General features: G+C 53.5%; 37 non-coding genes across 37 annotated transcripts; 19 read left to right on the top strand and 18 right to left on the bottom strand.

Annotated features, from left to right (window-relative positions):
• Positions 1-196: 196 nt before the first annotated feature.
• TRNAT-CGU (transfer RNA threonine (anticodon CGU)) lies at positions 197-269 on the bottom strand. Its single transcript has one exon. It is a non-coding gene; the product is annotated as a tRNA-Thr (tRNA).
• Positions 270-680: 411 nt separating this feature from the next.
• On the top strand, positions 681-752 carry TRNAE-UUC (transfer RNA glutamic acid (anticodon UUC)). The gene has a single exon. It is a non-coding gene; the product is annotated as a tRNA-Glu (tRNA).
• A 334-nt stretch (positions 753-1,086) lies between these two features.
• Positions 1,087-1,159, bottom strand: TRNAM-CAU (transfer RNA methionine (anticodon CAU)). Its single transcript has one exon. It is a non-coding gene; the product is annotated as a tRNA-Met (tRNA).
• A 456-nt stretch (positions 1,160-1,615) lies between these two features.
• TRNAE-UUC (transfer RNA glutamic acid (anticodon UUC)) lies at positions 1,616-1,687 on the top strand. Its single transcript has one exon. It is a non-coding gene; the product is annotated as a tRNA-Glu (tRNA).
• Positions 1,688-2,030: 343 nt separating this feature from the next.
• TRNAT-CGU (transfer RNA threonine (anticodon CGU)) lies at positions 2,031-2,103 on the bottom strand. Its single transcript has one exon. It is a non-coding gene; the product is annotated as a tRNA-Thr (tRNA).
• A 411-nt stretch (positions 2,104-2,514) lies between these two features.
• TRNAE-CUC (transfer RNA glutamic acid (anticodon CUC)) lies at positions 2,515-2,586 on the top strand. Its single transcript has one exon. It is a non-coding gene; the product is annotated as a tRNA-Glu (tRNA).
• Positions 2,587-2,920: 334 nt separating this feature from the next.
• On the bottom strand, positions 2,921-2,993 carry TRNAM-CAU (transfer RNA methionine (anticodon CAU)). The gene has a single exon. It is a non-coding gene; the product is annotated as a tRNA-Met (tRNA).
• Positions 2,994-3,449: 456 nt separating this feature from the next.
• On the top strand, positions 3,450-3,521 carry TRNAE-UUC (transfer RNA glutamic acid (anticodon UUC)). Its single transcript has one exon. It is a non-coding gene; the product is annotated as a tRNA-Glu (tRNA).
• Positions 3,522-3,864: 343 nt separating this feature from the next.
• TRNAT-CGU (transfer RNA threonine (anticodon CGU)) lies at positions 3,865-3,937 on the bottom strand. Its single transcript has one exon. It is a non-coding gene; the product is annotated as a tRNA-Thr (tRNA).
• A 411-nt stretch (positions 3,938-4,348) lies between these two features.
• On the top strand, positions 4,349-4,420 carry TRNAE-CUC (transfer RNA glutamic acid (anticodon CUC)). The gene has a single exon. It is a non-coding gene; the product is annotated as a tRNA-Glu (tRNA).
• A 334-nt stretch (positions 4,421-4,754) lies between these two features.
• On the bottom strand, positions 4,755-4,827 carry TRNAM-CAU (transfer RNA methionine (anticodon CAU)). Its single transcript has one exon. It is a non-coding gene; the product is annotated as a tRNA-Met (tRNA).
• Positions 4,828-5,283: 456 nt separating this feature from the next.
• TRNAE-UUC (transfer RNA glutamic acid (anticodon UUC)) lies at positions 5,284-5,355 on the top strand. Its single transcript has one exon. It is a non-coding gene; the product is annotated as a tRNA-Glu (tRNA).
• A 343-nt stretch (positions 5,356-5,698) lies between these two features.
• Positions 5,699-5,771, bottom strand: TRNAT-CGU (transfer RNA threonine (anticodon CGU)). Its single transcript has one exon. It is a non-coding gene; the product is annotated as a tRNA-Thr (tRNA).
• Positions 5,772-6,587: 816 nt separating this feature from the next.
• Positions 6,588-6,660, bottom strand: TRNAM-CAU (transfer RNA methionine (anticodon CAU)). Its single transcript has one exon. It is a non-coding gene; the product is annotated as a tRNA-Met (tRNA).
• A 456-nt stretch (positions 6,661-7,116) lies between these two features.
• Positions 7,117-7,188, top strand: TRNAE-UUC (transfer RNA glutamic acid (anticodon UUC)). The gene has a single exon. It is a non-coding gene; the product is annotated as a tRNA-Glu (tRNA).
• Positions 7,189-7,531: 343 nt separating this feature from the next.
• On the bottom strand, positions 7,532-7,604 carry TRNAT-CGU (transfer RNA threonine (anticodon CGU)). The gene has a single exon. It is a non-coding gene; the product is annotated as a tRNA-Thr (tRNA).
• A 411-nt stretch (positions 7,605-8,015) lies between these two features.
• TRNAE-CUC (transfer RNA glutamic acid (anticodon CUC)) lies at positions 8,016-8,087 on the top strand. The gene has a single exon. It is a non-coding gene; the product is annotated as a tRNA-Glu (tRNA).
• A 334-nt stretch (positions 8,088-8,421) lies between these two features.
• On the bottom strand, positions 8,422-8,494 carry TRNAM-CAU (transfer RNA methionine (anticodon CAU)). The gene has a single exon. It is a non-coding gene; the product is annotated as a tRNA-Met (tRNA).
• Positions 8,495-8,950: 456 nt separating this feature from the next.
• On the top strand, positions 8,951-9,022 carry TRNAE-UUC (transfer RNA glutamic acid (anticodon UUC)). Its single transcript has one exon. It is a non-coding gene; the product is annotated as a tRNA-Glu (tRNA).
• Positions 9,023-9,365: 343 nt separating this feature from the next.
• On the bottom strand, positions 9,366-9,438 carry TRNAT-CGU (transfer RNA threonine (anticodon CGU)). Its single transcript has one exon. It is a non-coding gene; the product is annotated as a tRNA-Thr (tRNA).
• A 411-nt stretch (positions 9,439-9,849) lies between these two features.
• TRNAE-CUC (transfer RNA glutamic acid (anticodon CUC)) lies at positions 9,850-9,921 on the top strand. Its single transcript has one exon. It is a non-coding gene; the product is annotated as a tRNA-Glu (tRNA).
• A 334-nt stretch (positions 9,922-10,255) lies between these two features.
• TRNAM-CAU (transfer RNA methionine (anticodon CAU)) lies at positions 10,256-10,328 on the bottom strand. The gene has a single exon. It is a non-coding gene; the product is annotated as a tRNA-Met (tRNA).
• A 456-nt stretch (positions 10,329-10,784) lies between these two features.
• TRNAE-UUC (transfer RNA glutamic acid (anticodon UUC)) lies at positions 10,785-10,856 on the top strand. Its single transcript has one exon. It is a non-coding gene; the product is annotated as a tRNA-Glu (tRNA).
• A 343-nt stretch (positions 10,857-11,199) lies between these two features.
• Positions 11,200-11,272, bottom strand: TRNAT-CGU (transfer RNA threonine (anticodon CGU)). Its single transcript has one exon. It is a non-coding gene; the product is annotated as a tRNA-Thr (tRNA).
• A 411-nt stretch (positions 11,273-11,683) lies between these two features.
• Positions 11,684-11,755, top strand: TRNAE-CUC (transfer RNA glutamic acid (anticodon CUC)). Its single transcript has one exon. It is a non-coding gene; the product is annotated as a tRNA-Glu (tRNA).
• Positions 11,756-12,089: 334 nt separating this feature from the next.
• Positions 12,090-12,162, bottom strand: TRNAM-CAU (transfer RNA methionine (anticodon CAU)). The gene has a single exon. It is a non-coding gene; the product is annotated as a tRNA-Met (tRNA).
• Positions 12,163-12,618: 456 nt separating this feature from the next.
• On the top strand, positions 12,619-12,690 carry TRNAE-UUC (transfer RNA glutamic acid (anticodon UUC)). Its single transcript has one exon. It is a non-coding gene; the product is annotated as a tRNA-Glu (tRNA).
• Positions 12,691-13,033: 343 nt separating this feature from the next.
• On the bottom strand, positions 13,034-13,106 carry TRNAT-CGU (transfer RNA threonine (anticodon CGU)). Its single transcript has one exon. It is a non-coding gene; the product is annotated as a tRNA-Thr (tRNA).
• A 412-nt stretch (positions 13,107-13,518) lies between these two features.
• Positions 13,519-13,590, top strand: TRNAE-CUC (transfer RNA glutamic acid (anticodon CUC)). The gene has a single exon. It is a non-coding gene; the product is annotated as a tRNA-Glu (tRNA).
• Positions 13,591-13,924: 334 nt separating this feature from the next.
• TRNAM-CAU (transfer RNA methionine (anticodon CAU)) lies at positions 13,925-13,997 on the bottom strand. The gene has a single exon. It is a non-coding gene; the product is annotated as a tRNA-Met (tRNA).
• Positions 13,998-14,453: 456 nt separating this feature from the next.
• On the top strand, positions 14,454-14,525 carry TRNAE-UUC (transfer RNA glutamic acid (anticodon UUC)). The gene has a single exon. It is a non-coding gene; the product is annotated as a tRNA-Glu (tRNA).
• Positions 14,526-14,867: 342 nt separating this feature from the next.
• TRNAT-CGU (transfer RNA threonine (anticodon CGU)) lies at positions 14,868-14,940 on the bottom strand. The gene has a single exon. It is a non-coding gene; the product is annotated as a tRNA-Thr (tRNA).
• Positions 14,941-15,351: 411 nt separating this feature from the next.
• On the top strand, positions 15,352-15,423 carry TRNAE-CUC (transfer RNA glutamic acid (anticodon CUC)). Its single transcript has one exon. It is a non-coding gene; the product is annotated as a tRNA-Glu (tRNA).
• Positions 15,424-16,286: 863 nt separating this feature from the next.
• Positions 16,287-16,358, top strand: TRNAE-UUC (transfer RNA glutamic acid (anticodon UUC)). Its single transcript has one exon. It is a non-coding gene; the product is annotated as a tRNA-Glu (tRNA).
• A 342-nt stretch (positions 16,359-16,700) lies between these two features.
• Positions 16,701-16,773, bottom strand: TRNAT-CGU (transfer RNA threonine (anticodon CGU)). The gene has a single exon. It is a non-coding gene; the product is annotated as a tRNA-Thr (tRNA).
• Positions 16,774-17,184: 411 nt separating this feature from the next.
• On the top strand, positions 17,185-17,256 carry TRNAE-CUC (transfer RNA glutamic acid (anticodon CUC)). The gene has a single exon. It is a non-coding gene; the product is annotated as a tRNA-Glu (tRNA).
• An 863-nt stretch (positions 17,257-18,119) lies between these two features.
• Positions 18,120-18,191, top strand: TRNAE-UUC (transfer RNA glutamic acid (anticodon UUC)). Its single transcript has one exon. It is a non-coding gene; the product is annotated as a tRNA-Glu (tRNA).
• The last annotated feature ends 306 nt before the right edge of the window (positions 18,192-18,497 follow it).

Here is an 18,497-nt window from a genome sequence, read left to right as displayed (position 1 = left end):
CATAGATCAAAACGTTCCCAAAGTTCCCATCTCTCCCTTCTAACTCCAAGGTGTCCAGGGAAGGGACTCAAAGACCTCCTGTATCCCCTCTGTCAGCTTGGCTCCCCTTACCGTTTCATCGTTAACGTTTGGGTCCGCAGTGGCGACGGACTGTGGCTTTCGGGGCAAGAGGGATAGAAAAAGCTTGCGACAATTTTGCCCCGTGTCAGGATTGAACTCACGACCTTCAGATTACGAGACTGACACGCTACCTACTGCGCTAACGAGGCGACCGGAGGTGAACCTGTCAGCAGAACCCAGGGCATTGACTCCACCACCGCTGAAAGATAGGTTATGGTCACCTGAATCAAACAGTGCATCCCCCTTGTGACTGGGTGCCTCCCTTGCCGAGATATGGCTGTTTTTGTCAAGATGGAAATGAGCTCTTTGGAGGAATGAGCTCCCTGGTCGCTCCAGGGAGCTCTTTTGCGTATCGACAAAAACAGCCATATCTGGGCAACGGAGGCACCTCTTCAGCAGGGAAAAACGCTGTTTGATTCAGGCGACCTTAACCTATCTGTCGGCGGGGCTGGGTTGATATGCCGGGATCTGGTGACAGGCTCGCTCTGAGCGTGACGTAAAAGTAGAGTACTCAAAGCCAGAAAACTTTTTCGATTACTAGCTCAGCCCCACCCCATGGTTCCCATATGGTCTAGCGGTTAGGATTCCTGGTTTTCACCCAGGCGGCCCGGGTTCGACTCCCGGTATGGGAATGAGCCTTTTTCTAGACTTACACCAATCCAGAAACCGCGTTGCAGCGTTAAAGTCTTTGGGTCGGACCTGCTGTCGGCGGGCGGCCGCAAACGCCAAAGACCGCTTTTAGCCCTTCCTTCCTTCGGCACAAGACCCCAGTATGGCTTCATAGCTCAAAACGTTCTCATCTCTCCCTTCCAACTCCAAGGTGTCCAGGGAAGGGACTCAAAGACCCCCTGTATCCCCTCTGTCAGCTTGGCTCCCCTTAGTGTTTCATCGGTAACGTTTGGGTCCGCAGTGGCGAAGGACTGTGGTTATCGGGGCAAGAGGGAGAGAAAAATCTCGTGACAAAAGTGCCGCGTGTGAGGATCGAACTCACGACCTTCAGATTATGAGACTGACGCGCTACCTTCTGCGCTAACGAGGCAACCGGAAGCGAGTCTGTCAGCAGAACCCAGAGCATCGACTCGGCGCCGCTGAAAGATAGGTTAGGGTCAACTGAGGGTCACCTGAATCAAACGGCGTTTCCCCGTTGTGACTGGGTGCCTCTCTTGCCGAGATATGGCTGTTTTTCTCAATATGGAAATGAGCTCTTTGGCGGAATGAGGGCGTTGCCGCTCAACACTTTGGAGCAACGGCACCGCCCTGGTCGCTCCAGGGAGCTCTTTTGCGTATAAGACAAAAACAGCCATATCTGGGCAACGGAGGCACCCCTTCAGCAGGAGAAAACGCTGTTTGACTCAGGCGACCCTAACCTATCTGTCGGCGGGGCTGGGTTGATATGCCGGGTTCTGGTGACAGGCTCCCTCTAAGCGTGACGTAAAAGTAGAGTACTCAAAGCCAGGAAACTTTTTCGATAACTAGCTCAGCCTCACACCACAGTTCCCATATGGTCTAGCTGTTAGGATTCCTGGTTTTCACCCAGGCGGCCCGGGTTCGACTCCCGGTATGGGAATGAGCTTTTTTCTAAACTTGCACCAATCCTGAAACCGCATTGCGGCGTTAAAGCATTTGGGTCGGAGATGCTGTCGGCGGGCGGCCACAAACGCCCAAGACCGCTTTTAGCTCTTCCTTCCTTCGGCACAACACCCCAGTTTGGCTTCATAGATCAAAACGTTGCCAAAGTTCCCATCTCTCCCTTCTAACTCCAAGGTGTCCAGGTAAGGGACTCAAAGACCTCCTGTATCCCCTCTGTCAGCTTGGCTCCCCTTACCGTTTCATCGTTAACGTTTGGGTCCGCAGTGGCGACGGACTGTGGCTTTCGGGGCAAGAGGGATAGAAAAAGCTTGCGACAATTTTGCCCCGTGTCAGGATTGAACTCACGACCTTCAGATTACGAGACAAACACGCTACCTACTGCGCTAACGAGGCGACCGGAGGTGAACCTGTCAGCAGAACCCAGGGCATTGACTCCACCCCCGCTGAAAGATAGTTTATGGTCACCTGAATCAAACAGTGCATCCCCCTTGTGACTGGGTGCCTCCCTTGCCGAGATATGGCTGTTTTTGTCAAGATGGAAATGAGCTCTTTGGAGGAATGAGCTCCCTGGTCGCTCCAGGGAGCTCTTTTGCGTATCGACAAAAACAGCCATATCTGGGCAACGGAGGCACCTCTTCAGCAGGGAAAAACGCTGTTTGATTCAGGCGACCTTAACCTATCTGTCGGCGGGGCTGGGTTGATATGCCGGGATCTGGTGACAGGCTCGTTCTGAGCGTGACGTAAAAGTAGAGTACTCAAAGCCAGAAAACTTTTTCGATTACTAGCTCAGCCCCACACCATGGTTCCCATATGGTCTAGCGGTTAGGATTCCTGGTTCTCACCCAGGCGGCCCGGGTTCGACTCCCGGTATGGGAATGAGCCTTTTTCTAGACTTACACCAATCCAGAAACCGCGTTGCAGCGTTAAAGTCTTTGGGTCGGACCTGCTGTCGGCGGGCGGCCGCAAACGCCAAAGACCGCTTTTAGCCCTTCCTTCCTTCGGCACAAGACCCCAGTATGGCTTCATAGCTCAAAACGTTCTCATCTTTCCCTTCCAACTCCAAGGTGTCCAGGGAAGGGACTCAAAGACCCCCTGTATCCCCTCTGTCAGCTTGGCTCCCCTTAGTGTTTCATCGGTAACGTTTGGGTCCGCAGTGGCGAAGGACTGTGGTTATCGTGGCAAGAGGGAGAGGAAAATCTCGTGACAAAAGTGCCCCGTGTGAGGATCGAACTCACGACCTTCAGATTATGAGACTGACGCGCTACCTACTGCGCTAACGAGGCAACCGGAAGCGAGTCTGTCAGCAGAACCCAGAGCATCGACTCGGCGCCGCTGAAAGATAGGTTAGGGTCAACTGAGGGTCACCTGAATCAAACGGCGTTTCCCCGTTGTGACTGGGTGCCTCTCTTGCCGAGATATGGCTGTTTTTCTCAATATGGAAATGAGCTCTTTGGCGGAATGAGGGCGTTGCCGCTCAACACTTTGGAGCAACAGCACCGCCCTGGTCGCTCCAGGGAGCTCTTTTGCGTATAAGACAAAAACAGCCATATCTGGGCAACGGAGGCACCCCTTCAGCAGGAGAAAACGCTGTTTGACTCAGGCGACCCTAACCAATCTGTCGGCGGGGCTGGGTTGATATGCCGGGTTATGGTGACAGGCTCCCTCTAAGCGTGACGTAAAAGTAGAGTACTCAAAGCCAGGAAACTTTTTCGATAACTAGCTCAGCCTCACACCACAGTTCCCATATGGTCTAGCGGTTAGGATTCCTGGTTTTCACCCAGGCGGCCTGGGTTCGACTCCCGGTATGGGAATGAGCTTTTTTCTAAACTTGCACCAATCCTGAAACCGCATTGCGGCGTTAAAGCACTTGGGTCGGAGATGCTGTCGGCGGGCGGCCACAAACGCCCAAGACTGCTTTTAGCTCTTCCTTCCTTCGGCACAACACCCCAGTTTGGCTTCATAGATCAAAACGTTCCCAAAGTTCCCATCTCTCCCTTCTAACTCCAAGGTGTCCAGGGAAGGGACTCAAAGACCTCCTGTATCCCCTCTGTCAGCTTGGCTCCCCTTACCGTTTCATCGTTAACGTTTGGGTCCGCAGTGGCGACGGACTGTGGCTTTCGGGGCAAGAGGGATAGAAAAAGCTTGCGACAATTTTGCCCCGTGTCAGGATTGAACTCACGACCTTCAGATTACGAGACTGACACGCTACCTACTGCGCTAACGAGGCGACCGGAGGTGAACCTGTCAGCAGAACCCAGGGCATTGACTCCACCACCGCTGAAAGATAGGTTATGGTCACCTGAATCAAACAGTGCATCCCCCTTGTGACTGGGTGCCTCCCTTGCCGAGATATGGCTGTTTTTGTCAAGATGGAAATGAGCTCTTTGGAGGAATGAGCTCCCTGGTCGCTCCAGGGAGCTCTTTTGCGTATCGACAAAAACAGCCATATCTGGGCAACGGAGGCACCTCTTCAGCAGGGAAAAACGCTGTTTGATTCAGGCGACCTTAACCTATCTGTCGGCGGGGCTGGGTTGATATGCCGGGATCTGGTGACAGGCTCGCTCTGAGCGTGACGTAAAAGTAGAGTACTCAAAGCCAGAAAACTTTTTCGATTACTAGCTCAGCCCCACCCCATGGTTCCCATATGGTCTAGCGGTTAGGATTCCTGGTTCTCACCCAGGCGGCCCGGGTTCGACTCCCGGTATGGGAATGAGCCTTTTTCTAGACTTACACCAATCCAGAAACCGCGTTGCAGCGTTAAAGTCTTTGGGTCGGACCTGCTGTCGGCGGGCGGCCGCAAACGCCAAAGACCGCTTTTAGCCCTTCCTTCCTTCGGCACAAGACCCCAGTATGGCTTCATAGCTCAAAACGTTCTCATCTCTCCCTTCCAACTCCAAGGTGTCCAGGGAAGGGACTCAAAGACCCCCTGTATCCCCTCTGTCAGCTTGGCTCCCCTTAGTGTTTCATCGGTAACGTTTGGGTCCGCAGTGGCGAAGGACTGTGGTTATCGGGGCAAGAGGGAGAGAAAAATCTCGTGACAAAAGTGCCCCGTGTGAGGATCGAACTCACGACCTTCAGATTATGAGACTGACGCGCTACCTACTGCGCTAACGAGGCAACCGGAAGCGAGTCTGTCAGCAGAACCCAGAGCATCGACTCGGCGCCGCTGAAAGATAGGTTAGGGTCAACTGAGGGTCACCTGAATCAAACGGCGTTTCCCCGTTGTGACTGGGTGCCTCTCTTGCCGAGATATGGCTGTTTTTCTCAATATGGAAATGAGCTCTTTGGCGGAATGAGGGCGTTGCCGCTCAACACTTTGGAGCAACAGCACCGCCCTGGTCGCTCCAGGGAGCTCTTTTGCGTATAAGACAAAAACAGCCATATCTGGGCAACGGAGGCACCCCTTCAGCAGGAGAAAACGCTGTTTGACTCAGGCGACCCTAACCTATCTGTCGGCGGGGCTGGGTTGATATGCCGGGTTATGGTGACAGGCTCCCTCTAAGCGTGACGTAAAAGTAGAGTACTCAAAGCCAGGAAACTTTTTCGATAACTAGCTCAGCCTCACACCACAGTTCCCATATGGTCTAGTGGTTAGGATTCCTGGTTTTCACCCAGGCGGCCTGGGTTCGACTCCCGGTATGGGAATGAGCTTTTTTCTAAACTTGCACCAATCCTGAAACCGCATTGCGGCGTTAAAGCACTTGGGTCGGAGATGCTGTCGGCGGGCGGCCACAAACGCCCAAGACCGCTTTTAGCTCTTCCTTCCTTCGGCACAACACCCCAGTTTGGCTTCATAGATCAAAACGTTCCCAAAGTTCCCATCTCTCCCTTCTAACTCCAAGGTGTCCAGGGAAGGGACTCAAAGACCTCCTGTATCCCCTCTGTCAGCTTGGCTCCCCTTACCGTTTCATCGTTAACGTTTGGGTCCGCAGTGGCGACGGACTGTGGCTTTCGGGGCAAGAGGGATAGAAAAAGCTTGCGACAATTTTGCCCCGTGTCAGGATTGAACTCACGACCTTCAGATTACGAGACTGACACGCTACCTACTGCGCTAACGAGGCGACCGGAGGTGGACCTGTCAGCAGAACCCAGGGCATTGACTCCACCACCGCTGAAAGATAGGTTATGGTCACCTGAATCAAACAGTGCATCCCCCTTGTGACTGGGTGCCTCCCTTGCCGAGATATGGCTGTTTTTGTCAAGATGGAAATGAGCTCTTTGGAGGAATGAGCTCCCTGGTCGCTCCAGGGAGCTCTTTTGCGTATCGACAAAAACAGCCATATCTGGGCAACGGAGGCACCTCTTCAGCAGGGAAAAACGCTGTTTGATTCAGGCGACCTTAACCTATCTGTCGGCGGGGCTGGGTTGATATGCCGGGATCTGGTGACAGGCTCGCTCTGAGCGTGACGTAAAAGTAGAGTACTCAAAGCCAGAAAACTTTTTTGATTACTAGCTCAGCCCCACCCCATGGTTCCCATATGGTCTAGCGGTTAGGATTCCTGGTTCTCACCCAGGCGGCCCGGGTTGACTCCCGGTATGGGAATGAGCCTTTTTCTAGACTTACACCAATCCAGAAACCGCGTTGCAGCGTTAAAGTCTTTGGGTCGGACCTGCTGTCGGCGGGCGGCCGCAAACGCCAAAGACCGCTTTTAGCCCTTCCTTCCTTCGGCACAAGACCCCAGTATGGCTTCATAGCTCAAAACGTTCTCATCTCTCCCTTCCAACTCCAAGGTGTCCAGGGAAGGGACTCAAAGACCCCCTGTATCCCCTCTGTCAGCTTGGCTCCCCTTAGTGTTTCATCGGTAACGTTTGGGTCCGCAGTGGCGAAGGACTGTGGTTATCGGGGCAAGAGGGAGAGAAAAATCTCGTGACAAAAGTGCCGCGTGTGAGGATCGAACTCACGACCTTCAGATTATGAGACTGACGCGCTACCTACTGCGCTAACGAGGCAACCGGAAGCGAGACTGTCAGCAGAACCCAGAGCATCGACTCGGCGCCGCTGAAAGATAGGTTAGGGTCAACTGAGGGTCACCTGAATCAAACGGCGTTTCCCCGTTGTGACTGGGTGCCTCTCTTGCCGAGATATGGCTGTTTTTCTCAATATGGAAATGAGCTCTTTGGCGGAATGAGGGCGTTGCCGCTCAACACTTTGGAGCAACGGCACCGCCCTGGTCGCTCCAGGGAGCTCTTTTGCGTATAAGACAAAAACAGCCATATCTGGGCAACGGAGGCACCCCTTCAGCAGGAGAAAACGCTGTTTGACTCAGGCGACCCTAACCTATCTGTCGGCGGGGCTGGGTTGATATGCCGGGTTCTGGTGACAGGCTCCCTCTAAGCGTGACGTAAAAGTAGAGTACTCAAAGCCAGGAAACTTTTTCGATAACTAGCTCAGCCTCACACCACAGTTCCCATATGGTCTAGCGGTTAGGATTCCTGGTTTTCACCCAGGCGGCCCGGGTTCGACTCCCGGTATGGGAATGAGCTTTTTTCTAAACTTGCACCAATCCTGAAACCGCATTGCGGCGTTAAAGCATTTGGGGCGGAGATGCTGTCGGCGGGCGGCCACAAACGCCCAAGACCGCTTTTAGCTCTTCCTTCCTTCGGCACAACACCCCAGTTTGGCTTCATAGATCAAAACGTTCCCAAAGTTCCCATCTCTCCCTTCTAACTCCAAGGTGTCCAGGGAAGGGACTCAAAGACCTCCTGTATCCCCTCTGTCAGCTTGGCTCCCCTTACCGTTTCATCGTTAACGTTTGGGTCCGCAGTGGCGACGGACTGTGGCTTTCGGGGCAAGAGGGATAGAAAAAGCTTGCGACAATTTTGCCCCGTGTCAGGATTGAACTCACGACCTTCAGATTACGAGACTGACACGCTACCTACTGCGCTAACGAGGCGACCGGAGGTGGACCTGTCAGCAGAACCCAGGGCATTGACTCCACCACCGCTGAAAGATAGGTTATGGTCACCTGAATCAAACAGTGCATCCCCCTTGTGACTGGGTGCCTCCCTTGCCGAGATATGGCTGTTTTTGTCAAGATGGAAATGAGCTCTTTGGAGGAATGAGCTCCCTGGTCGCTCCAGGGAGCTCTTTTGCGTATCGACAAAAACAGCCATATCTGGGCAACGGAGGCACCTCTTCAGCAGGGAAAAACGCTGTTTGATTCAGGCGACCTTAACCTATCTGTCGGCGGGGCTGGGTTGATATGCCGGGATCTGGTGACAGGCTCGCTCTGAGCGTGACGTAAAAGTAGAGTACTCAAAGCCAGAAAACTTTTTTGATTACTAGCTCAGCCCCACCCCATGGTTCCCATATGGTCTAGCGGTTAGGATTCCTGGTTCTCACCCAGGCGGCCCGGGTTCGACTCCCGGTATGGGAATGAGCCTTTTTCTAGACTTACACCAATCCAGAAACCGCGTTGCAGCGTTAAAGTCTTTGGGTCGGACCTGCTGTCGGCGGGCGGCCGCAAACGCCAAAGACCGCTTTTAGCCCTTCCTTCCTTCGGCACAAGACCCCAGTATGGCTTCATAGCTCAAAACGTTCTCATCTCTCCCTTCCAACTCCAAGGTGTCCAGGGAAGGGACTCAAAGACCCCCTGTATCCCCTCTGTCAGCTTGGCTCCCCTTAGTGTTTCATCGGTAACGTTTGGGTCCGCAGTGGCGAAGGACTGTGGTTATCGGGGCAAGAGGGAGAGAAAAATCTCGTGACAAAAGTGCCGCGTGTGAGGATCGAACTCACGACCTTCAGATTATGAGACTGACGCGCTACCTACTGCACTAACGAGGCAACCGGAAGCGAGACTGTCAGCAGAACCCAGAGCATCGACTCGGCGCCGCTGAAAGATAGGTTAGGGTCAACTGAGGGTCACCTGAATCAAACGGCGTTTCCCCGTTGTGACTGGGTGCCTCTCTTGCCGAGATATGGCTGTTTTTCTCAATATGGAAATGAGCTCTTTGGCGGAATGAGGGCGTTGCCGCTCAACACTTTGGAGCAACGGCACCGCCCTGGTCGCTCCAGGGAGCTCTTTTGCGTATAAGACAAAAACAGCCATATCTGGGCAACGGAGGCACCCCTTCAGCAGGAGAAAACGCTGTTTGACTCAGGCGACCCTAACCTATCTGTCGGCGGGGCTGGGTTGATATGCCGGGTTATGGTGACAGGCTCCCTCTAAGCGTGACGTAAAAGTAGAGTACTCAAAGCCAGGAAACTTTTTCGATAACTAGCTCAGCCTCACACCACAGTTCCCATATGGTCTAGCGGTTAGGATTCCTGGTTTTCACCCAGGCGGCCCGGGTTCGACTCCCGGTATGGGAATGAGCTTTTTTCTAAACTTGCACCAATCCTGAAACCGCATTGCGGCGTTAAAGCATTTGGGTCGGAGATGCTGTCGGCGGGCGGCCACAAACGCCCAAGACCGCTTTTAGCTCTTCCTTCCTTCGGCACAACACCCCAGTTTGGCTTCATAGATCAAAACGTTCCCAAAGTTCCCATCTCTCCCTTCTAACTCCAAGGTGTCCAGGGAAGGGACTCAAAGACCTCCTGTATCCCCTCTGTCAGCTTGGCTCCCCTTACCGTTTCATCGTTAACGTTTGGGTCCGCAGTGGCGACGGACTGTGGCTTTCGGGGCAAGAGGGATAGAAAAAGCTTGCGACAATTTTGCCCCGTGTCAGGATTGAACTCACGACCTTCAGATTACGAGACTGACACGCTACCTACTGCGCTAACGAGGCGACCGGAGGTGAACCTGCCAGCAGAACCCAGGGCATTGACTCCACCCCCGCTGAAAGATAGTTTATGGTCACCTGAATCAAACAGTGCATCCCCCTTGTGACTGGGTGCCTCCCTTGCCGAGATATGGCTGTTTTTGTCAAGATGGAAATGAGCTCTTTGGAGGAATGAGCTCCCTGGTCGCTCCAGGGAGCTCTTTTGCGTATCGACAAAAACAGCCATATCTGGGCAACGGAGGCACCTCTTCAGCAGGGAAAAACGCTGTTTGATTCAGGCGACCTTAACCTATCTGTCGGCGGGGCTGGGTTGATATGCCGGGATCTGGTGACAGGCTCGCTCTGAGCGTGACGTAAAAGTAGAGTACTCAAAGCCAGAAAACTTTTTCGATTACTAGCTCAGCCCCACACCATGGTTTCCATATGGTCTAGCGGTTAGGATTTCTGGTTCTCACCCAGGTGGCCTGGGTTCGACTCCCAGTATGGGAATGAGCCTTTTTCTAGACTTACACCAATCCAGAAACCGCGTTGCAGCGTTAAAGTCTTTGGGTCGGACCTGCTGTCGGCGGGCGGCCGCAAACGCCAAAGACCGCTTTTAGCCCTTCCTTCCTTCGGCACAAGACCCCAGTATGGCTTCATAGCTCAAAACGTTCTCATCTTTCCCTTCCAACTCCAAGGTGTCCAGGGAAGGGACTCAAAGACCCCCTGTATCCCCTCTGTCAGCTTGGCTCCCCTTAGTGTTTCATCGGTAACGTTTGGGTCCGCAGTGGCGAAGGACTGTGGTTATCGGGGCAAGAGGGAGAGAAAAATCTCGTGACAAAAGTGCCCCGTATGAGGATCGAACTCACGACCTTCAGATTATGAGACTGACGCGCTACCTACTGCGCTAACGAGGCAACCGGAAGCGAGTCTGTCAGCAGAACCCAGAGCATCGACTCGGCGCCGCTGAAAGATAGGTTAGGGTCAACTGAGGGTCACCTGAATCAAACGGCGTTTCCCCGTTGTGACTGGGTGCCTCTCTTGCCGAGATATGGCTGTTTTTCTCAATATGGAAATGAGCTCTTTGGCGGAATGAGGGCGTTGCCGCTCAACACTTTGGAGCAACGGCACCGCCCTGGTCGCTCCAGGGAGCTCTTTTGCGTATAAGACAAAAACAGCCATATCTGGGCAACGGAGGCACCCCTTCAGCAGGAGAAAACGCTGTTTGACTCAGGCGACCCTAACCTATCTGTCGGCGGGGCTGGGTTGATATGCCGGGTTATGGTGACAGGCTCCCTCTAAGCGTGACGTAAAAGTAGAGTACTCAAAGCCAGGAAACTTTTTCGATAACTAGCTCAGCCTCACACCACAGTTCCCATATGGTCTAGCGGTTAGGATTCCTGGTTTTCACCCAGGCGGCCTGGGTTCGACTCCCGGTATGGGAATGAGCTTTTTTCTAAACTTGCACCAATCCTGAAACCGCATTGCGGCGTTAAAGCACTTGGGTCGGAGATGCTGTCGGCGGGCGGCCACAAACGCCCAAGACCGCTTTTAGCTCTTCCTTCCTTCGGCACAACACCCCAGTTTGGCTTCATAGATCAAAACGTTCCCAAAGTTCCCATCTCTCCCTTCTAACTCCAAGGTGTCCAGGGAAGGGACTCAAATACCTCCTGTATCCCCTCTGTCAGCTTGGCTCCCCTTACCGTTTCATCGTTAACGTTTGGGTCCGCAGTGGCGACGGACTGTGGCTTTCGGGGCAAGAGGGATAGAAAAAGCTTGCGACAATTTTGCCCCGTGTGAGGATTGAACTCACGACCGTCAGATTACGAGACTGACACGCTACCTACTGCGCTAACGAGGCGACCGGAGGTGAACCTGTCAGCAGAACCCAGGGCATTGACTCCACCACCGCTGAAAGATAGGTTATGGTCACCTGAATCAAACAGTGCATCCCCCTTGTGACTGGGTGCCTCCCTTGCCGATATATGGCTGTTTTTGTCAAGATGGAAATGAGCTCTTTGGAGGAATGAGCTCCCTGGTCGCTCCAGGGAGCTCTTTTGCGTATCGACAAAAACAGCCATATCTGGGCAACGGAGGCACCTCTTCAGCAGGGAAAAACGCTGTTTGATTCAGGCGACCTTAACCTATCTGTCGGCGGGGCTGGGTTGATATGCCGGGATCTGGTGACAGGCTCGCTCTGAGCGTGACGTAAAAGTAGAGTACTCAAAGCCAGAAAACTTTTTCGATTACTAGCTCAGCCCCACCCCATGGTTCCCATATGGTCTAGCGGTTAGGATTCCTGGTTCTCACCCAGGCGGCCCGGGTTCGACTCCCGGTATGGGAATGAGCCTTTTTCTAGACTTACACCAATCCAGAAACCGCGTTGCAGCGTTAAAGTCTTTGGGTCGGACCTGCTGTCGGCGGGCGGCCGCAAACGCCAAAGACCGCTTTTAGCCCTTCCTTCCTTCGGCACAAGACCCCAGTATGGCTTCATAGCTCAAAACGTTCTCATCTCTCCCTTCCAACTCCAAGGTGTCCAGGGAAGGGACTCAAAGACCCCCTGTATCCCCTCTGTCAGCTTGGCTCCCCTTAGTGTTTCATCGGTAACGTTTGGGTCCGCAGTGGCGAAGGACTGTGGTTATCGGGGCAAGAGGGAGAGAAAAATCTCGTGACAAAAGTGCCGCGTGTGAGGATCGAACTCACGACCTTCAGATTATGAGACTGACGCGCTACCTACTGCGCTAACGAGGCAACCGGAAGCGAGACTGTCAGCAGAACCCAGAGCATCGACTCGGCGCCGCTGAAAGATAGGTTAGGGTCAACTGAGGGTCACCTGAATCAAACGGCGTTTCCCCGTTGTGACTGGGTGCCTCTCTTGCCGAGATATGGCTGTTTTTCTCAATATGGAAATGAGCTCTTTGGCGGAATGAGGGCGTTGCCGCTCAACACTTTGGAGCAACGGCACCGCCCTGGTCGCTCCAGGGAGCTCTTTTGCGTATAAGACAAAAACAGCCATATCTGGGCAACGGAGGCACCCCTTCAGCAGGAGAAAACGCTGTTTGACTCAGGCGACCCTAACCTATCTGTCGGCGGGGCTGGGTTGATATGCCGGGTTCTGGTGACAGGCTCCCTCTAAGCGTGACGTAAAAGTAGAGTACTCAAAGCCAGGAAACTTTTTCGATAACTAGCTCAGCCTCACACCACAGTTCCCATATGGTCTAGCGGTTAGGATTCCTGGTTTTCACCCAGGCGGCCCGGGTTCGACTCCCGGTATGGGAATGAGCTTTTTTCTAAACTTGCACCAATCCTGAAACCGCATTGCGGCGTTAAAGCATTTGGGTCGGAGATGCTGTCGGCGGGCGGCCACAAACGCCCAAGACCGCTTTTAGCTCTTCCTTCCTTCGGCACAACACCCCAGTTTGGCTTCATAGATCAAAACGTTCCCAAAGTTCCCATCTCTCCCTTCTAACTCCAAGGTGTCCAGGGAAGGGACTCAAAGACCTCCTGTATCCCCTCTGTCAGCTTGGCTCCCCTTACCGTTTCATCGTTAACGTTTGGGTCCGCAGTGGCGACGGACTGTGGCTTTCGGGGCAGGAGGGATAGAAAAAGCTTGCGACAATTTTGCCCCGTGTGAGGATTGAACTCACGACCTTCAAATTACGAGACTGACACGCTACCTACTGCGCTAACGAGGCGACCGGAGGTGAACCTGTCAGCAGAACCCAGGGCATTGACTCCACCACCGCTGAAAGATAGGTTATGGTCACCTGAATCAAACAGTGCATCCCCCTTGTGACTGGGTGCCTCCCTTGCCGAGATATGGCTGTTTTTGTCAAGATGGAAATGAGCTCTTTGGAGGAATAAGCTCCCTGGTCGCTCCAGGGAGCTCTTTTGCGTATCGACAAAAACAGCCATATCTGGGCAACGGAGGCACCTCTTCAGCAGGGAAAAACGCTGTTTGATTCAGGCGACCTTAACCTATCTGTCGGCGGGGCTGGGTTGATATGCCGGGATCTGGTGACAGGCTCGCTCTGAGCATGACGTAAAAGTAGAGTACTCAAAGCCAGAAAACTTTTTTCGATTACTAGCTCAGCCCCACCCCATGGTTCCCATATGGTCTAGCGTTTAGGATTCCTGGTTCTCACCCAGGCGGCCCGGGTTCGACTCCCGGTATGGGAATGAGCCTTTTTCTAGACTTACACCAATCCAGAAACCGCGTTGCAGCGTTAAAGTCTTTGGGTCGGACCTGCTGTCGGCGGGCGGCCGCAAACGCCAAAGACCGCTTTTAGCCCTTCCTTCCTTCGGCACAAGACCCCAGTATGGCTTCATAGCTCAAAACGTTCTCATCTCTCCCTTCCAACTCCAAGGTGTCCAGGGAAGGGACTCAAAGACCCCCTGTATCCCCTCTGTCAGCTTGGCTCCCCTTAGTGTTTCATCGGTAACGTTTGGGTCCGCAGTGGCGAAGGACTGTGGTTATCGGGGGAAGAGGGAGAGAAAAATCTCGTGACAAAAGTGCCGCGTGTGAGGATCGAACTCACGACCTTCAGATTATGAGACTGACGCGCTACCTACTGCGCTAACGAGGCAACCGGAAGCGAGACTGTCAGCAGAACCCAGAGCATCGACTCGGCGCCGCTGAAAGATAGGTTAGGGTCAACTGAGGGTCACCTGAATCAAACGGCGTTTCCCCGTTGTGACTGGGTGCCTCTCTTGCCGAGATATGGCTGTTTTTCTCAATATGGAAATGAGCTCTTTGGCGGAATGAGGGCGTTGCCGCTCAACACTTTGGAGCAACGGCACCGCCCTGGTCGCTCCAGGGAGCTCTTTTGCGTATAAGACAAAAACAGCCATATCTGGGCAACGGAGGCACCCCTTCAGCAGGAGAAAACGCTGTTTGACTCAGGCGACCCTAACCTATCTGTCGGCGGGGCTGGGTTGATATGCCGGGTTCTGGTGACAGGCTCCCTCTAAGCGTGACGTAAAAGTAGAGTACTCAAAGCCAGGAAACTTTTTCGATAACTAGCTCAGCCTCACACCACAGTTCCCATATGGTCTAGCGGTTAGGATTCCTGGTTTTCACCCAGGCGGCCCGGGTTCGACTCCCGGTATGGGAATGAGCTTTTTTCTAAACTTGCACCAATCCTGAAACTGCATTGCGGCGTTAAAGCACTTGGGTCGGAGATGCTGTCGGCGGGCGGCCACAAACGCCCAAGACCGCTTTTAGCTCTTCCTTCCTTCGGCACAACACCCCAGTTTGGCTTCATAGATCAAAACGTTCCCAAAGTTCCCATCTCTCCCTTCTAACTCCAAGGTGTCCTGGAAGGGACTCAAAGACCTCCTGTATCCCCTCTGTCAGCTTGGCTCCCCTTACCGTTTCATCGTTAACGTTTGGGTCCGCAGTGGCGACGGACTGTGGCTTTCGGGGCAAGAGGGATAGAAAAAGCTTGCGACAATTTTGCCCCGTGTGAGGATTGAACTCACGACCTTCAGATTACGAGACTGACACGCTACCTACTGCGCTAACGAGGCGACCGGAGGTGAACCTGTCAGCAGAACCCAGGGCATTGACTCCACCACCGCTGAAAGATAGGTTATGGTCACCTGAATCAAACAGTGCATCCCCCTTGTGACTGGGTGCCTCCCTTGCCGAGATATGGCTGTTTTTGTCAAGATGGAAATGAGCTCTTTGGAGGAATGAGCTCCCTGGTCGCTCCAGGGAGCTCTTTTGCGTATCGACAAAAACAGCCATATCTGGGCAACGGAGGCACCTCTTCAGCAGGGAAAAACGCTGTTTGATTCAGGCGACCTTAACCTATCTGTCGGCGGGGCTGGGTTGATATGCCGGGATCTGGTGACAGGCTCGCTCTGAGCGTGACGTAAAAGTAGAGTACTCAAAGCCAGAAAACTTTTTCGATTACTAGCTCAGCCCCACCCCATGGTTCCCATATGGTCTAGTGGTTAGGATTCCTGGTTCTCACCCAGGCGGCCCGGGTTCGACTCCCGGTATGGGAATGAGCCTTTTTCTAGACTTACACCAATCCAGAAACCGCGTTGCAGCGTTAAAGTCTTTGGGTCGGACCTGCTGTCGGCGGGCGGCCGCAAACGCCAAAGACCGCTTTTAGCCCTTCCTTCCTTCGGCACAAGACCCCAGTATGGCTTCATAGCTCAAAACGTTCTCATCTCTCCCTTCCAACTCCAAGGTGTCCAGGGAAGGGACTCAAAGACCCCCTGTATCCCCTCTGTCAGCTTGGCTCCCCTTAGTGTTTCATCGGTAACGTTTGGGTCCGCAGTGGCGAAGGACTGTGGTTATCGGGGCAAGAGGGAGAGAAAAATCTCGTGACAAAAGTGCCGCGTGTGATGATCGAACTCACGACCTTCAGATTATGAGACTGACGCGCTATCTACTGCGCTAACGAGGCAACCGGAAGCGAGACTGTCAGCAGAACCCAGAGCATCGACTCGGCGCCGCTGAAAGATAGGTTAGGGTCAACTGAGGGTCACCTGAATCAAACGGCGTTTCCCCGTTGTGACTGGGTGCCTCTCTTGCCGAGATATGGCTGTTTTTCTCAATATGGAAATGAGCTCTTTGGCGGAATGAGGGCGTTGCCGCTCAACACTTTGGAGCAACGGCACCGCCCTGGTCGCTCCAGGGAGCTCTTTTGCGTATAAGACAAAAACAGCCATATCTGGGCAACGGAGGCACCCCTTCAGCAGGAGAAAACGCTGTTTGACTCAGGCGACCCTAACCTATCTGTCGGCGGGGCTGGGTTGATATGCCGGGTTCTGGTGACAGGCTCCCTCTAAGCGTGACGTAAAAGTAGAGTACTCAAAGCCAGGAAACTTTTTCGATAACTAGCTCAGCCTCACACCACAGTTCCCATTTGGTCTAGGGGTTAGGATTCCTGGTTTTCACCCAGGCGGCCTGGGTTCGACTCCCGGTATGGGAATGAGCTTTTTTCTAAACTTGCACCAATCCTGAAACCGCATTGCGGCGTTAAAGCACTTGGGTCGGAGATGCTGTCGGCGGGCGGCCACAAACGCCCAAGACCGCTTTTAGCTCTTCCTTCCTTCGGCACAACACCCCAGTTTGGCTTCATAGATCAAAACGTTCCCAAAGTTCCCATCTCTCCCTTCTAACTCCAAGGTGTCCTGGAAGGGACTCAAAGACCTCCTGTATCCCCTCTGTCAGCTTGGCTCCCCTTACCGTTTCATCGTTAACGTTTGGGTCCGCAGTGGCGACGGACTGTGGCTTTCGGGGCAAGAGGGATAGAAAAAGCTTGCGACAATTTTGCCCCGTGTGAGGATTGAACTCACGACCTTCAGATTACGAGACTGACACGCTACCTACTGCGCTAACGAGGCGACCGGAGGTGAACCTGTCAGCAGAACCCAGGGCATTGACTCCACCACCGCTGAAAGATAGGTTATGGTCACCTGAATCAAACAGTGCATCCCCCTTGTGACTGGGTGCCTCCCTTGCCGAGATATGGCTGTTTTTGTCAAGATGGAAATGAGCTCTTTGGAGGAATGAGCTCCCTGGTCGCTCCAGGGAGCTCTTTTGCGTATCGACAAAAACAGCCATATCTGGGCAACGGAGGCACCTCTTCAGCAGGGAAAAACGCTGTTTGATTCAGGCGACCTTAACCTATCTGTCGGCGGGGCTGGGTTGATATGCCGGGATCTGGTGACAGGCTCGCTCTGAGCGTGACGTAAAAGTAGAGTACTCAAAGCCAGAAAACTTTTTCGATTACTAGCTCAGCCCCACCCCATGGTTCCCATATGGTCTAGTGGTTAGGATTCCTGGTTCTCACCCAGGCGGCCCGGGTTCGACTCCCGGTATGGGAATGAGCCTTTTTCTAGACTTACACCAATCCAGAAACCGCGTTGCAGCGTTAAATTCTTTGGGTCGGACCTGCTGTCGGCGGGCGGCCGCAAACGCCAAAGACCGCTTTTAGCCCTTCCTTCCTTCGGCACAAGACCCCAGTATGGCTTCATAGCTCAAAACGTTCTCATCTCTCCCTTCCAACTCCAAGGTGTCCAGGGAAGGGACTCAAAGACCCCCTGTATCCCCTCTGTCAGCTTGGCTCCCCTTAGTGTTTCATCGGTAACGTTTGGGTCCGCAGTGGCGAAGGACTGTGGTTATCGGGGCAAGAGGGAGAGAAAAATCTCGTGACAAAAGTGCCGCGTGTGATGATCGAACTCACGACCTTCAGATTATGAGACTGACGCGCTATCTACTGCGCTAACGAGGCAACCGGAAGCGAGACTGTCAGCAGAACCCAGAGCATCGACTCGGCGCCGCTGAAAGATAGGTTAGGGTCAACTGAGGGTCACCTGAATCAAACGGCGTTTCCCCGTTGTGACTGGGTGCCTCTCTTGCCGAGATATGGCTGTTTTTCTCAATATGGAAATGAGCTCTTTGGCGGAATGAGGGCGTTGCCGCTCAACACTTTGGAGCAACGGCACCGCCCTGGTCGCTCCAGGGAGCTCTTTTGCGTATAAGACAAAAACAGCCATATCTGGGCAACGGAGGCACCCCTTCAGCAGGAGAAAACGCTGTTTGACTCAGGCGACCCTAACCTATCTGTCGGCGGGGCTGGGTTGATATGCCGGGTTCTGGTGACAGGCTCCCTCTAAGCGTGACGTAAAAGTAGAGTACTCAAAGCCAGGAAACTTTTTCGATAACTAGCTCAGCCTCACACCACAGTTCCCATATGGTCTAGCGGTTAGGATTCCTGGTTTTCACCCAGGCGGCCCGGGTTCGACTCCCGGTATGGGAATGAGCTTTTTTCTAAACTTGCACCAATCCTGAAACCGCATTGCGGCGTTAAAGCATTTGGGTCGGAGATGCTGTCGGCGGGCGGCCACAAACGCCCAAGACCGCTTTTAGCTCTTCCTTCCTTCGGCACAACACCCCAGTTTGGCTTCATAGATCAAAACGTTCCCAAAGTTCCCATCTCTCCCTTCTAACTCCAAGGTGTCCAGGGAAGGGACTCAAAGACCTCCTGTATCCCCTCTGTCAGCTTGGCTCCCCTTACCGTTTCATCGTTAACGTTTGGGTCCGCAGTGGCGACGGACTGTGGCTT

This window comes from Leptodactylus fuscus, chromosome 5, assembly GCF_031893055.1.
Source record: "Leptodactylus fuscus isolate aLepFus1 chromosome 5, aLepFus1.hap2, whole genome shotgun sequence".
Lineage (NCBI taxonomy): Eukaryota > Metazoa > Chordata > Amphibia > Anura > Leptodactylidae > Leptodactylus > Leptodactylus fuscus.
Note: the sequence above shows the minus strand (reverse complement) of the source record. Positions and strands in the feature narration are given on the sequence as shown.